The sequence below is a fragment of the Nannospalax galili genome, unplaced genomic scaffold (assembly GCF_000622305.1).
Source record: "Nannospalax galili isolate Female #2095 unplaced genomic scaffold, S.galili_v1.0 scaffold72, whole genome shotgun sequence".
Classification (NCBI taxonomy): Eukaryota; Metazoa; Chordata; class Mammalia; order Rodentia; family Spalacidae; genus Nannospalax; species Nannospalax galili.
This window is the reverse complement of record NW_008336933.1, coordinates 3,483,702-3,498,416: the sequence shown is the minus strand read 5'-3', so window position 1 is coordinate 3,498,416 and position 14,715 is coordinate 3,483,702.

Here is a 14,715-nt window from a genome sequence, read left to right as displayed (position 1 = left end):
TATATATAAATATTTAAAACCTTGCCCTGTTATAGGTGGGTAGAAAAATTACACACACACACACACACACACACACACACACACACACACACGAGGCAGGATCTCACTATGTCACCCTGACTGGCCTGGAACTTGCTATGTAGACCAAGCTGGCCTCAAACTCACAAAGATCTGCCTGCCTTGTCCTCGCACGTGCAGACATTAAAGGTCTGTACCACCATGCCCAGCTTCAATGTTTTTTTCTTAACAAATTCAGTCTTGTTGCAGAAAATCTGGGAATTACAGAAAAACAAACAAGAAAGTTTTTAAAAAATGTACATTGGCCAAACTGAGACATAATTGCTGTTATTATGTTTGCCCAGACTCCTTCAATTTTTTAATATTTTATTTACTATTTTTATTTTATGTGCAAGAGTGTATTGCCTGCATGTGCGTAAGTACACCCATGTCATGCAATACTGGTGGAGGTCAGAAGAGGGTGCTGGATTCCCCTGGAACTGGAGTTATGGACAGCTGTTAGCCACCATGTGGGTGCTGGGAATTGAACACGGGTCCTCTGCAAGAGCAGCCAGTGCTCTTAACCACTGAGCCGGGTCTCAGCCCCGACCCCTTCAACTTTATTCCCTTTTCTGTCCTGGAGATTGAACCTGGGGTCTTGAGCGCGCTCCTGCTGAGCTGCACCCCCAGTCTCCCTTCAGTCTTTGCTTTGCTAGATGTCGTTTAATCACAGTGAAGGTGCAGCTTCTAAGTTTCTACTCTCCCTTAGCAAGCTGTCACAGTGCTCTCCCCCCTGCTGGGAACAGGAAGGGAGTGCCTTGGAAGGACCACGCTGCTTCCCAGTCTCACGGTCTCCTGGTTTGTTTTTTGTTTTGTAACGTTTTATAGTTATCGCACTGAATAGTGGGCCTCCATAATGACATTTCCTTCCATGGATCATCTGCTGTGCACACATTTGCCCTCGGAGTTCCCCACCTCCCCTCTCATCCCGCTGCTCCCTTCCTCATGAAGTCTCTCTTCTGCTTTCTTGCCCTATATATTTACTTATGATGAAGACATGTTGTCTTTCTCCCTCCTTATCTTCCTTTGCTCCTCCTCCCCATCCTTTTAAGACACCATTTACCCCCCTCAAAGAGCCCCTTTCCGTCTTTTTACTGTGTAAAATGTTATTGTCAATACTGAATAACATCAGAGCCAAGTGACTTTTTTTTTGCGCTAAGCTACCATACTTTAGGTGTTATTATTATTATTTTTTTAACAGAAACCTACTGGATTAAAAGATAGGAACATGTTAAGTTCTCGATACACAATGACCAAATTGCTCTAAAATACGATCAACTTTTCCATCACTTCACCAGCATACAAGCTGTCTTATCCCATTTCTGCTAACAGTGAGCATTTGATATATTTCTTTTTTAAAGCTTCTGGAATTCAAGAGAAGAACGGCATCTCCTTTTCATTTATAACTCACTAAGATTAAATGCTCTTTAAATGTGTATTAACTATTTTTGTAGGGTGCCTGCTCTCTGAGAGGGCAGTCAGGGGTTGAGATGCTCTCTGGTGAACAATGGAGCAGGGCTCAGGCCTAATGGTGGAAGAAAGGATAAGCATATTGAGATTCAAGAGTGGGGTCTGGAACTTAGGAAGATCTGAGGCCTGACTGGGGATATGGCCTGTGATAGGTAGAGCATTTGCCTAATGTCTGAAGCCCTGGATTCAATCCACAGCATCCCTAAAAACCAACACACACACACACACACACACACAGAGAGAGAGAGAGAGAGAGAGAGAGAGAGAGAGAGAACTGAGATCATCCAAGTGGGCACGATGAAATAATGAGGTAATTAGGTTTTCTTAGATGACTTGGCTTAACTGGCTTTTTCACAATGCATAGACTTAATCCCGCCCCTCCTCCTCTTACAACTCTCTAAATATCCCCAAATTGAGTTCATAAAGCACCAATATACACAGACAGAAGTGTTATTGATAGATGGGCTTATTCCTTTCATGGCGAGAGATGTGGACATGGATAAAGCCTTTTATTTTCCTCGAGGAAAATCCCTCCTGACTGCTGTCTACATAGTACACTTTCACAAAAGAGAGAGAATGCCAGGCCAGGAGGAGGCTGCCAGTAATGTCCTAAAGAGGAAGTGGAATTGTCTATCTGTGGGTAGCACAGGCCAGAGTAAGATGAGGGGCAAGATAACCAGACAAGCCCATGAAAATTGCTGTCAAATTAGAAAAAATAATGTGACCATTTTAGGAAGGAAAAAAGCAGCAAAAGAATGTAAAAGAGTGAATTCTCATCATCTCAACCCTTAGAAGAGGACGGCTCAAAGCCAGGCTTCATTAGGTCTTTTCCAAGAGTGAACCATTTTAAATCCCGGTGATCTGACATTTCTTCATTTATTTTTGGTTCTTGGTTCCAAAACCTGAAAAATAATTTAATCCCATTGAATTTTATTAGCTGCTTCAAACTTCCAACTACTTGAGAGGGACATCAATACAAATCTATAGATGCACAGGTTCCTGGAACAGGACTCATCTTGTTCCTGGAAAGAGGTGTATGAAGCCTGCTTGCCTTGCCTGGAAGCCGCAGCATGAAGATCTATAACCTGCCTCCTGACTCCCAGCCCAGGGCACTTTATACGAAATCCTGCTGGTACCTCAGGATTTCCCTTCCCTGCTGACAGTAGGGACATAGTTGAGTGGGGCACACAACAAAGTTAGATGTCTGAGTCCCCTCCTGGGAATTAAAGTATAAGGGCAAAATGTAAAGCAGAAAGGAAGGGTTTGAGCAGAGAACCTGAAATGTTCTCTCTAGCCGGAGAAGTAGAAGGTTGTCCCAAGAAAAAGCTGGTAATGATTATCTTGAACCCTGTACTGTGGTGGGGATCCGCTTATTTCCAGGATTGTAATCTCCCAGGGATCTTTTCTTAGAACACTCTGGACTAGGAAGTCCTCTAGGGTTCTGTAGGGAAAGTGTTCGGTCATACCTGGGCAACCATAGCTTAGGGAAATCCTGATCCCAGATGGCTCTCTATGGACGCATATTTTCAGGTCCCTGGGGTGGGACTGGAGGCAAACGGACCTTTTCACTTTCGTAGTCCAGCTTTTAATACTGTACTTATAAACAATGCAGTGACCTGCCTTTACCTTAAAGAGGCTGAGAGGAAGGCCTCGAGGCAATTTTATCCCTCTGAGAACCAACTCTGTAGAGACCAACTGAGTGGAAAGCTTCCAGAAGGAAGGAGCTGGAAGGAGCTAGCGCCCCCTCCCCATTACCTCTTTAATCCCCGATGGCAGCTAAGACCGTTTGTGCTTATTTGGGCTTTGCTCTCTAGCTCTGCAACCTAGCACAGTGCCTGGCCAAAAATACACTGAATGAGTGAGAAAATCACATTTGACTGAGGCCCATGAGATTTCCGTTTCTAAAGATGTTTTTAATGGCTAGCATGTGGAGGGGCCTAGGAAGAATTAGAGGGGGAGAGGGTGTATACACTATGAAATCCCCAAATTTAAAATACAGTAGGGCTGGAGAAAGGGCTCAGCAATTAAAAGTGCTTACTGCTCTTGGAAAAGACCTAGATTTGGTTCCCAGAACCCATATCAGGTGGCTCACCACCACCTGTAACTCTAGTTCCAGGAATCTGACACCCTCTTCTGGTCTCCTCAGGCACCAGGCAAGCATGCAGTACATTTACATACATACATACATACATACATACATACATACATACATACATACATACATACAGGCAAAACAGAAACACACAAAAAATAAAAATAAATAAATCTTTTAAAGTCTTTAAAAAATAAGTTATTTATTTCTTGCTATAATTTCCCACCATTACCCCAAATTCATATTTAGAATGTGATGGAGTATTTTTATTAAATAAATTTATTTGTGTATAGAGAACATGTAAAGAAAAGACTAAAAGTAAATAATAATGAAGTTGTGGGCAGATGTGGAGAAATACGGAGGGTGGTATTCATACAAAAAACAGCTCCTGCACTTGCGGTTTATTCTGTGGTGCCTGCAAGGCACAGATCTGTCTTGTTAAATCATTAGTATTCATGGGCATTCTCAATACAGGAATTGAGTTTTAATGAAGGACAAGGCCTATACTATGTTCGCCAGGTCCCTTCAGGCAAGGGGCCAGATTCCAGAGGACATTGGCACTCTCTGGACTTTAAAATGTACTTTAATCAGTCAGTCCCAAAACATTTCTGTGAAGTTTGAAGTGAAAAAAGAAAGGGGGAGATGAGAGAGAGAGAAGGAAGGAAGGAAGGAAGGAAGGAAGGAAGGAAGGAAGGAAGGAAGGAAGGAAGGAAGGAAGGAAGGAAGGAAGGAAGGAAGGAAGGAAGGAAGGAAGGAAGGAAGGAAGGAAGGAAGGAAGGAAGGAAGGAAGGAAGGAAGGAAGGAAGGAAGGAAGGAAGGAAGGAAGGAAGGAAGGAAGGAAGGAAGGAAGGAAGGAAGGAAGGAAGGAAGGAAGGAAGGAAGGAAGGAAGGAAGGAAGGAAGGAAGGAAGGAAGAAAATAAATCCTGAAACCAGGGAACTAGGGGCTGGTGACATGGCTCAGTAGGTAAAGGTAACTGCCACCAAGCCTGAGGACCTGAGTTCAATTCCCTGGGACTGACATGGGTAGAAGAGAACGGACTCCCACAAGTTGCCCTCTGACCTCTACATGCATTCCCTCAATTGAATGTGTGTGTGTGTGTGTGCGCACGCGCGCGTGTGCGCGCGCGCGCGCGCACACACACATACACACTATCTAACAAATAATTAAATAAGTAAATGTAACAATAGGAAAGAAATCTTGGACCATGTAGAAAGTACTAGAGTTGCAAGTCTATGAAAACCTATCTCCTGATAGTAAAGATCTACTAAGCAAATTCACAGATTCTTTTCTGCTCTCATTTTTTAAAACTTTATCAATTTTTCAGAAAGACTCATTCACTCAGACTAGCCTCGAACTCCTGATCCTCACATCTCTGTCTCCCAAATGCTGAGTTTACAGGTATGCACCCTCACCTGGGTGCTGTCCTTGTTTTTAATTCGAACCTTTGTTGAAACTCTATAGAGGGCCTTTCTTCAGACCAGAGAGAAAGCACTAACTGGTTCTGTACAGCCTGGTCTTCAGACATGAGAAGACCGGGGTTCCCAGGCCTGGGGACGCTGTGGCAGAGTTGTCTCTGACCCTTCGCACTCTGTTCTGAGGACATTGTAGATGGAAGGAGGAAGTGACGTTCTTTCCGAACCCTTTTAGAGATTCGAAGCTCCATGTTAACCTTGCAGTAGAACGGGATCTTCCATTCCTCTAACTTCAAGATCAAATTGTGAACTTGCAGAGGACTAGAAAGGAAGAGAGAAACAGCACTGTCTATAAAGGGAAGTCAGGAGGGAAGTCACGCTGGTGTTGAGATTGGGCCCTTCTCTGCATTTTCCCCATAATATAATACCAATGTGTAAAATATACCCAATATGTAAAATATACCCAACCTATAAAACATACCCAACCTAAAATGATAAGTACACTCAGCCTATAAAATACACTCAAGTCAAACCTGATTATTTTCTGCAACAAATTGGGGCTGTTAAAGCTCCTGTGGTTTGGGGCTCAGCCTTCTCCCTCCGTACTTGGCACTTGGGAGCGGCAGTGGCCAGGGACCTTTCCATGCAAAGATGAAGCTCCCGCGTGCCACAGGCCAGAAGCCTCACTAGCACAGGAGGGCCCTTATCTTTCAGCCTCAGCTCCAACCTTCATTGCCTCAGTCACATTTCACGGATGTGGCTTGACTAGGCCAGCTTTCTCTTTCCTTCTCTGTTGCCCCATTTCCAGCTATTTAAAATTAAACCATGCAGCCTGATAATTTTCTCTTCATACCTTTTTCTTCCCCATGGCTTGTCCGCAAGGTCTCAGGTTAGCTTTGGACATCACTGGTCAGCCCTGAGTTGGGTACTGTCGGTGCCTATGCTGGATAGCTCTAGGTGTTAACTTGACACACCTAGGTAGAGGGGAACTCGGTTGAGAAATTGCCTCCATTGAACTGGCCTGTGGCCATGTCTGTGGGGTATTTTCTTGACTGTTGAGTGATATGGGAGGGCCCAGCCCACTGTGGGTGATGCCACTCCTGGCCAGCTGGTCCTGTATTGTATAAGAAAGATAAGAAAGCAGATTGAGGGACTGGAGAGATGGCTTAGTGGTTAAGAACACTGACTGTCCTTGCAGAGACCTGGGTTCGAATCCCAGCACTCACATGGCAGCTAACAACTGTCCATAACTCTAGTTCCAGGGGATCCAACAGCCTTTCTGTCCTCTGTGGGCATTGCACAACACAGGTGCACTTACCTACATGCAATCCATACACGCATACACATAAAAAATATTAAAATAATAAAAAGAAAGCAGGTTGAGCACAGGCTCTCAGTAACCTGGGAGATGTAAGCCAAAGAAACCCTTTCTTCCCTAAATTGGTATTGGTCAGAGTGCTTTGTCACAGGAGCTGGGAGTGAGAACACATGACTGTTGGGGCTGCAATCCTGTCTGGGGCAGCCTTGCTTTTCCCAGAGACTTTCTGATACATAATCCAGGGAACTTTTTAACCAGGTCTCCTGATTGGAAACCCTGTGGCCTCAGGCCATTTCCCATGGCTGTAAACATCAAGGAGAGCTAAACAGGTTGAACAATTGTAAAAACTGAAGTAAGTAAAGAAAGAGGGGAGATTAGGGAAAGAAAAGTGAGAAAAACGAATGCTCTAGAACTAAGAATCCAAACGTCTGTTTAAGTCAGGATGTTCTCTCTCTGACAACTTTCCAGGCTTTCTTACATTCAGGATGTCCCTATCAGGCTATTTGGCTTCTCATTTGGATCCAGAGTTGATGTCATGATAAAATTAATATGGGAAAAGTACCTTTGGCAACAGAAGTTGAAACTGATGAAATCCCTTCCTACAGGCACTAGTTAAAATTCAAGTCTAAGTAGTTATCTTAGTGTAGTAAGAATTGGTTTGTGTTCTGCAATGAGAGTTTATGAGTGTGCCCCTGAGGACACCTGAAAATGTCCCATGATCTCTGAAACATAAATACACTCTCTGCAATTTATTGAATGGCCAGCCCTCAGGTCTCCACTGGTTCCTGATTCCCACAGAATCCTTTACCCTTCTTGAGTTCCTCCTCTGACTTGGAACCTGGGATGATGATTTTGTTGACCCTGATCTAATGTTCAAACTGGGATGAACCATCTCCATTCTTCTTAGTCACTTATTACCGTCCTTTCGCTGGGAATGCACAGAACTCGGGATTTAGAATGGTCAGTGGGGGCTGGGGGGTACAAAAAGACTTCTGGAATGTTAAACAAAAGAAAGAGCATCTGGTGGCACCAGACTGATGAGAAAGAAAATACAGTAATACTCATTATATTTTATTTATTCGTGTGTGTGTGTGTGTGTGTGTGTGTGTGTGTGTGTGTCACCACTATGCACGTGTGGAGATCACAGGAAAACCTTTGGAGTTCGCTCTCTCCTTCCACCATGTATGTCTCAGAGATGAAATCCAGGTTTTCAGGCATGGTGGCAAGTGCCTTCACCCACTGAGCTATCTCGTTGGCCCATACTCATTTGTTTTAAATGTTTTATTTATTATTTTTATTTTTTTATTTTATGTGTATGCGTGTATTGCCTGCATGTAGGTAAGTGTACCCATGTTATGCAATGCTGGAGGAAGACAGAAGAGGCTGTTGAATCCCCTAGAACTGGTTACAGACAGTCGTTAGCTGCCGTGTGGGTGCTGGGATTCGAAGCCGGGTCTTCTGCAAGAACAGCCAGTATTCTTAACCGCTGAGCCATCTCTCCAGCCCCCCATACTCATTTTTTAAAAAGTGACTGATTGAGGGCTGGAGAGATGGCTGGCTCAGTGGTTAAGAATACTGACTGCTCTTGCAGAGAACCTGGGTTTAATTCCTAGTACCCACATGGTGGCTAAGAACTGCCCTTAACTTCAGTTCCAGGGGAATCTGATGCCCTCTTCTGATCTCTGAGACATTGCATGACACGGGTGTACTCACATACATGCAGGCAATACACTCATACACAGAATATAAAAATAATAAATAAAACATTTTAAAATAAATAAATAGTGACTGATTTTGTCCAAAACACTACTATAAATGATCATAAATGTTTCCAGAGCTCAGATCCCAGGACCCTCGAGGTATTTCAGGTAAGGCCAAGACTCTGCTTCAGATAAGCACTAACTTTGATGCCCACAGCCTGTTAACCAAACCCAGTGAGCTACAAAGCCAAGAAATAGCCAGATGGTTCCAGATGCTTCTGTGCCTATAGTGTCTGGCTGAGTAGAACTGAGCTGAGACTGAGGTGAGAGCCAAAATAAAAGGAGAGCTGATGTCATTATCTAGATAAATTAAGAGTCAAGACTGTAAAAATGATTAGACCCATTAGACAGGCATAATTAGGCCTTGACGTCTTTATTTACTCATCCCTGAAGTCAATTTCATTTGATGTGGACAACGTTTACTTAGAGAGACAGTAAACATTAAATACATGTTAGAGAAGTTTTCATCTAAGAAAAGATTTTTGTCTATATAGAAGTGATTTGGTCCAAAGCATTCTAGACGGAAACATGGAAGGTAGTTAAGGAAAGAGCTGTTTGGGTTGATTGAGCTCCGTGTTGCCGTTGTGTAGACAAGGCTGCATCCAGCTCAATCACACCATCCAATTTGCTACCTGAAGCAACTGAAGACTGACAGAATTCTACCGACTTACCCTCAGGTCCTTTCTTTTCCTCATTCCCTAGGTTCCTGATATGTGTGACACAGAGCTGACAACCATCTCATGAACGTGTTAGCTTTCAGCGGCTGTGCAGAAACCAAAATCGTCTGTGGCTCCAGCCTTGTATTCTAAAATGGGAATTATGAAGACAGTGACTGATGAAAAGAAGGCACTGGCATGAAGGGAAACGTTTAAAACAGGACAGAAACATGCATCTTTCTTTTTCTTTTGACGGGTTTAAAAAAAAAGATTTTATTTTTTATGTATGAGTGTTTTGTCTGCATGTGTGTAAGTACACCACCTGCATGCAGTGCCAACTAAGGACAGAAGAGGGCATCGGGTTCCTTGGAACTGGAATTACAGGTGGCTGTTAGCCACCATGTGGGTACTGGGAACCAAGCCCCAGTCCACTGGAAGAGCAGTCAGTACTCTTAACCACTGAGCCATCTCTCCTGCACCTTATTTAATTGAATTATTGAAAATTTCATACAATATATATTGAATGTGTTTAGATCCCCCTCCCTTATCTCTGCACTCCCCCTTATTGTCCCCACACAATTTCACATATATATATATGTGTGTATGTGTGTGTGTATATAATATATATATATATATATATATATGTATACCTATAGAGTCAAATCTGTGTCCCCAAATATTCTTTGGTGTGGGCTCATCCACTGGACCCTGGTCAACCTACTGAGAGTCTCTGCCTTAAATGAGAATGACTTTCCCTCTCAGCAGCAGCAATCATCAGTTGCCAATATTTTCTTAGGTAGGGTTGGGGTTTCTTACTCACTTCCCCATGTCTATGCTGGGATTTTTGTCTGGCTTGAGGACCATTGCTGTGAGTTCATATGAATTATTTCCCAGCTGTCTGGAAAACTCTATTTCCTTGTGGTCATCTACCACCTCTGGCTTTTACACTCTTTCCACCCCCTCTTCTGCAATGATCCCTGAGTTTTGGGAAGCAGAAGTTTGACATAGGTGTCCTGTTCAGGGATAAGCATTCTGCAGCCTCTTGTTCTCTGCGCATTGGCCAGTCATGGTTCTCTGTGTTAATCACCATCTGCTGCATAAGGAAGCTTCTCTGGAGAGAGTTGAGAGATAGATTAATCTATAGGTATAACAAAAAGTCACTAGGGTCAGTTTAATACTATATCTATTGAGCAGAATAATAGTATTAGGGTCTTCCTTATGGCTTGTAACCTGTCTAACCTCATGTTCCTAGGCCTGATATCAGCCTCAGGTATGGGTTCCATCCTGTGAGTTAGACAAATATCACATGTTCCCTCTCATAGCTGGATGCTAGCTTTGAAATCTTAGATATGCATGTTTCAATTTGAAAATCCAGAGTGCTCAAGAAATTAATAAATGGCCATGGATGGTAAGAGGAAGGCTTCCTAGGAAGGGAGGTAGAATTCAGTGATATAAAGGGGGAAAGTGAATTAATAGAGTAGGAAAGGTTAAATGGGTGGGGAATGAGAGGCCAAGGTAGAGGAGGGAACATGGGGAGGGATAACTAATACTAGAGGCCTTTGGAAAAAGCCATATGGAAACCTACCATTACAGAAACTTCTTTCAAGTATATACATACATATTATAAGAAGAAATTAAAAGGTGCTATCTTATAAGAGGGGGACACTGCCCCTCTCTGATACCATAGGCTAAAAAAGTAAAAGCCCAATGCCAGGAATGGACTCCCTCTTTTGAAACTCAAACAATACTGGCCATTGCCCCTGCTCTTGGTTACCCACAACAACTTCACAGTAAGACCCTACTGCTAAAGATACTACATGCATAAGCTGTAGAACAAACAAGGAGAAATCAAGCTGGTGCTGACCTCAAAATTTCATCTCTACTGGTTAACTTTCATAGTGCCATGCTTGCTACCTGAAGAGAAAATTAATCATTCACCTTACCCAGGGGTGAATCCTGGAAGCTACAACAACTGGCCTAACAAGGTATGCCCACTGGTGCAATAGTGGCACCAATATGCAAGAGATAAATAATGCCTAGCTAGTTTTTAAAAAACCAGAGGGAACCATATTAGTCCAACAACCTACTGACAAATTATACATACAGTTAGATCAAAGAATATATGTCTAGGCAAGGTTTATCTGAGAACATTTGGTCTTTGCCCAAGCTTTATCTACATGGCACATGGTAATTAAAAGTGACAGACTGGTGGAACTAACCTTCTTGGATGTTTAACAGCCATACTTTGAGGCCTATACTAATTTGGTCAGAGGGACATAAAGGACAGTTTTTGCTCCTTGCCCTTCTAGGTCAACTAAGTTCCAGGGGACAATGGAGCATCTCTCAAAATGTCCTGTAACTGTGATGAGTCACCTGTACTCTTGACCAAGGAGGCCTAGGAGACCCAATCAGTCTACAAAGAGGAGGGTCAACACATAGGAAATATTTCCTCCATGCTTCCAAGCGAAGCCAGCCGTGGTCAAGTAGGACCTTTGACTTATCTTCACATAGATGGAAGTGGTAAAAGAAAGGAGCCAGGGGCTCCTCCCAAGCCCATGTGACCCCTGAGGAACAGATCCAACCTTAAGAGTAAAAATAAATTGGTTTATTTGGGCCAATTGTAGGGTCTTAAACACCCAAAAGGAAAGTATAACCAAAGATTAAAGGGGTCAATATAATTTTTTAAGAGTCCATAAGTGTAGATAAAGGCTACATAACAAGAAACAATGCCAGACAGGAGATACCTTCCTTTGAGTTGTTGGCCAGGGTAGCCCAAAAGACTCCCAAACAGTAACCCAGCATAGAACTGGGAAAATGAACAGCAGACCCCAATTTTATCTAAAGGAATATTGACAACTGATTGCTGCTAGATGGGGAACAGCTGATCTTCCCAAAACAAGGATCTCTAGATAGGATGACTAGATTCAGCAGATGGACAAGCACTGGGGAATGACTGGGGGTGCCAACAACACAGTAAACAGTAACAGGGATGACAGAGTATATCGGTGCCAGGGGTGGGGGGCATAGGATGGTGCCATTTGGGAAGTGGGTATATAGATGAATAAGATCATTTGGAATGTTCTGTATGATATACACACACACAAAAATCAACAAATAAAAAAATGACTTATTCAAAATGTCCTTGGGACTGTTAGCAACATACTCTGTTCCAAAGGCCAAAAATGTCAAAAGTATTTGGGAGCTTGTATCTAATCTTTAAAGACTTTAGGGTTACCTCTTCAGAGGGGGGAATGTTAAGAGTGCCCAAAGCCCCATAAAATAAAGAAGAAAAAAAAAGAAAAGAAAAGAAATGATGGGGAGATATGGGAGATGTCGGAAGGGAGGAAGTGGGCATGGATTTGATCAAAACACCTTACATGCATGTATGAAATTCTCAATAAAGCTTTTGTAAAAGTTTAAAAAAATTACTTATATTTGAGGAGGAAGCATAAAAATTTACTTCATGTAAAATCTACCTGATGACTTTATATCCATACTCAGCTGCCAAGGATCTGAGTATAACCAACTGTGACTAGTAATGATCAGATACATAGAGATTAGAGACACATGTGCAAGCGTCTAAGCGTTAGTAGCATTAAAAATGAGTCTTTCTGTAGGAAACAGCATATTTTAAAATGAAATGGAGATCTTTTTTAAAGGTTAAAAATTCATTCAATTTTATGTCTTAGAGGGTCTATACTGAGTTCAATATTGTATAACTGTATTAATTCAACTGTGAACTTAAAACTTTACAGCCACTTTTGAAAGAGATGTATCCTTGCTCTATAAATTGTTATTGAATATATTAAAGCTGTAATGAAATGCATCTTCTAATCATGTGGTTATTAAATTAAAAAATGCTTTGTATGAAAAAAGTCCAAAATGGACATTCAATTTCAAAAATAAATGAATAAATAAATTTAGCCAGGCATGGTGGCACATGCCTGTAGTCCCAGCACTTAGGAGGCAGAGGCAGGCGGATCTCTGTGAGTTCAAGGCCAGCCTGGTCTACATAGTGAGTTCCAGGACAGCTGGGGCTACAGGGAGATCCTGCTTCAAAAAGACAAAAAAAAAAAATTTAAAATTACATTTTCAACTAGCTTACAAAGTAGTGGGTTTCCACAGGGTTTTTCAACCATCTTTTGTTTTAATCAGCCCATCCTCACCCCCTTCTCTTTCCTTATCCCTGTCTCTATCCCTGCTTAAACTTTTTTATATTTTAATTTTAAAAATATTTTATTTATTATTTTTATTTTATGTGTATGAGTGTATCACCTGCATGTATATGAAGTGCACCTGTGTCGTGCAAAGCCCATGAAGGTCAGAAGAGAACGTTGGATCCCCTAGAACTGGAGTTATAGATGGTTGTTAGCTACCATGTGGATGCTGGGAACCAAACCCAGGTCCTCTGCAAGAACAGCCAGTGCTCTTAACTGCTGAGCCATCTCTCTAGCTCCCCTGCTTAAACTTTTAACCCCCAATATTTGCCCCTTACATTCACACCACGGTCCCCTCTCCCCTTGTCCTCTTCCCCTCTCCTGCTCATGGGTCTTTTCTAGTTTGCTGGGTTCTACAGATACTCCAAATTAAACATAAAAATCTAAAATTTCAAGGCTAGAATCCACATATGAGCGAAAACACATGACATTTGTCTTCCTGGGCCTGGCTAACACACTTCATATAACATTTTCCAATTCCATGCATTTTCCTGAAATTTTCATTATTCTTTACAGCTGCAAATTCCGTTGTATGAACCACATTTTCATTATTCATTCATCAGTTGATGGATATCCAGGCTGATTCCATTTCCTAGCTGTTGTGAGCAGAGTGGCAATGAACATGGATGTGCAGGTTTCTCTGTAAGAGGACATGATCTTCTGGATATATGCCCAGGAGTGGCACAGCTGGATCTTAGGATAGTTCTATTTTTAGCTTTTGGAGAAACCTCCACACCTACTTCCATAGTGGTTACACCAATTCACATCCCCACTAACAGTGAGTAAGTGCCTCCTTCCCTAACACCCTCATTTTCTCCACAGTATTTGCTGTCATTTGTTTACTTGATGACAGCCATGCTGACTGGGGAAAGATAAAATCTCAGAGTAGATGAACACTTAAAAATGCAAATCAAACATTTGTATTTCTCTTTTTGAGAACTCTGTTCAGTTCCATTTTAAATTGGGTTGTTTATTTTCTTTACATTTATTTTATTGAGTTCTTTATATATCTAGATACTAATCATCTGTGAGATTTATAGCTGGCAAAGATTTTCTCCTATTCTGTAGGGTGTTCTTTATGTGACTGACGTTTTCCTTTGCTGTACAAAAGCTTTTTTAATTTTATGAAATCCTACTTCTTCATTATTGGTCTTATTTCCTGAATGATACGAGTCCTATTCAGAAAGGCCTTACTGATGCTGGTATCTTGAAGTTTATTCCCACTTTTTCCTCTATCAGTTTCAGAGTTTCATGTCTTAAGTTGAGGTTCTTGATCCATTTAGAGTTGATTTTTTTGTACTGGGTGAGAAATAAGGATCTAGTTTCATATATAGAGAGCCAGATACTGTCTTTTCTCTGATATGCATTTTTGGCATCTTTGTCAAAAATCGGGTGTCTGTAGTTGTATGGCCTTGTAACTGGGTCTTCTGGTTCCCTGATCTGGGTCTGTTTTTATGCCATACCATGCTGTTTTTATTACTGTGAGGACATGGCTTTTAAAGTGCTTCTAAATCTGAACTGGATATAGTGGTACAGACCTATAGTCCCAGCTACTGGGGAAGCTAAGGTAGGAAAATCTGATGAGGTCAGGCATTCAAGTTCAGCCTAGGCAACATTCTAAGACCCTGTCTAAGAATAAATAAGTAAACAAATAAATCACATTTCTGAACCCAAGAGTCTCTCCTTAGGTATGTAAAATTCAAAACAGTTCGTTCCTCTCTCCTGCTTCTC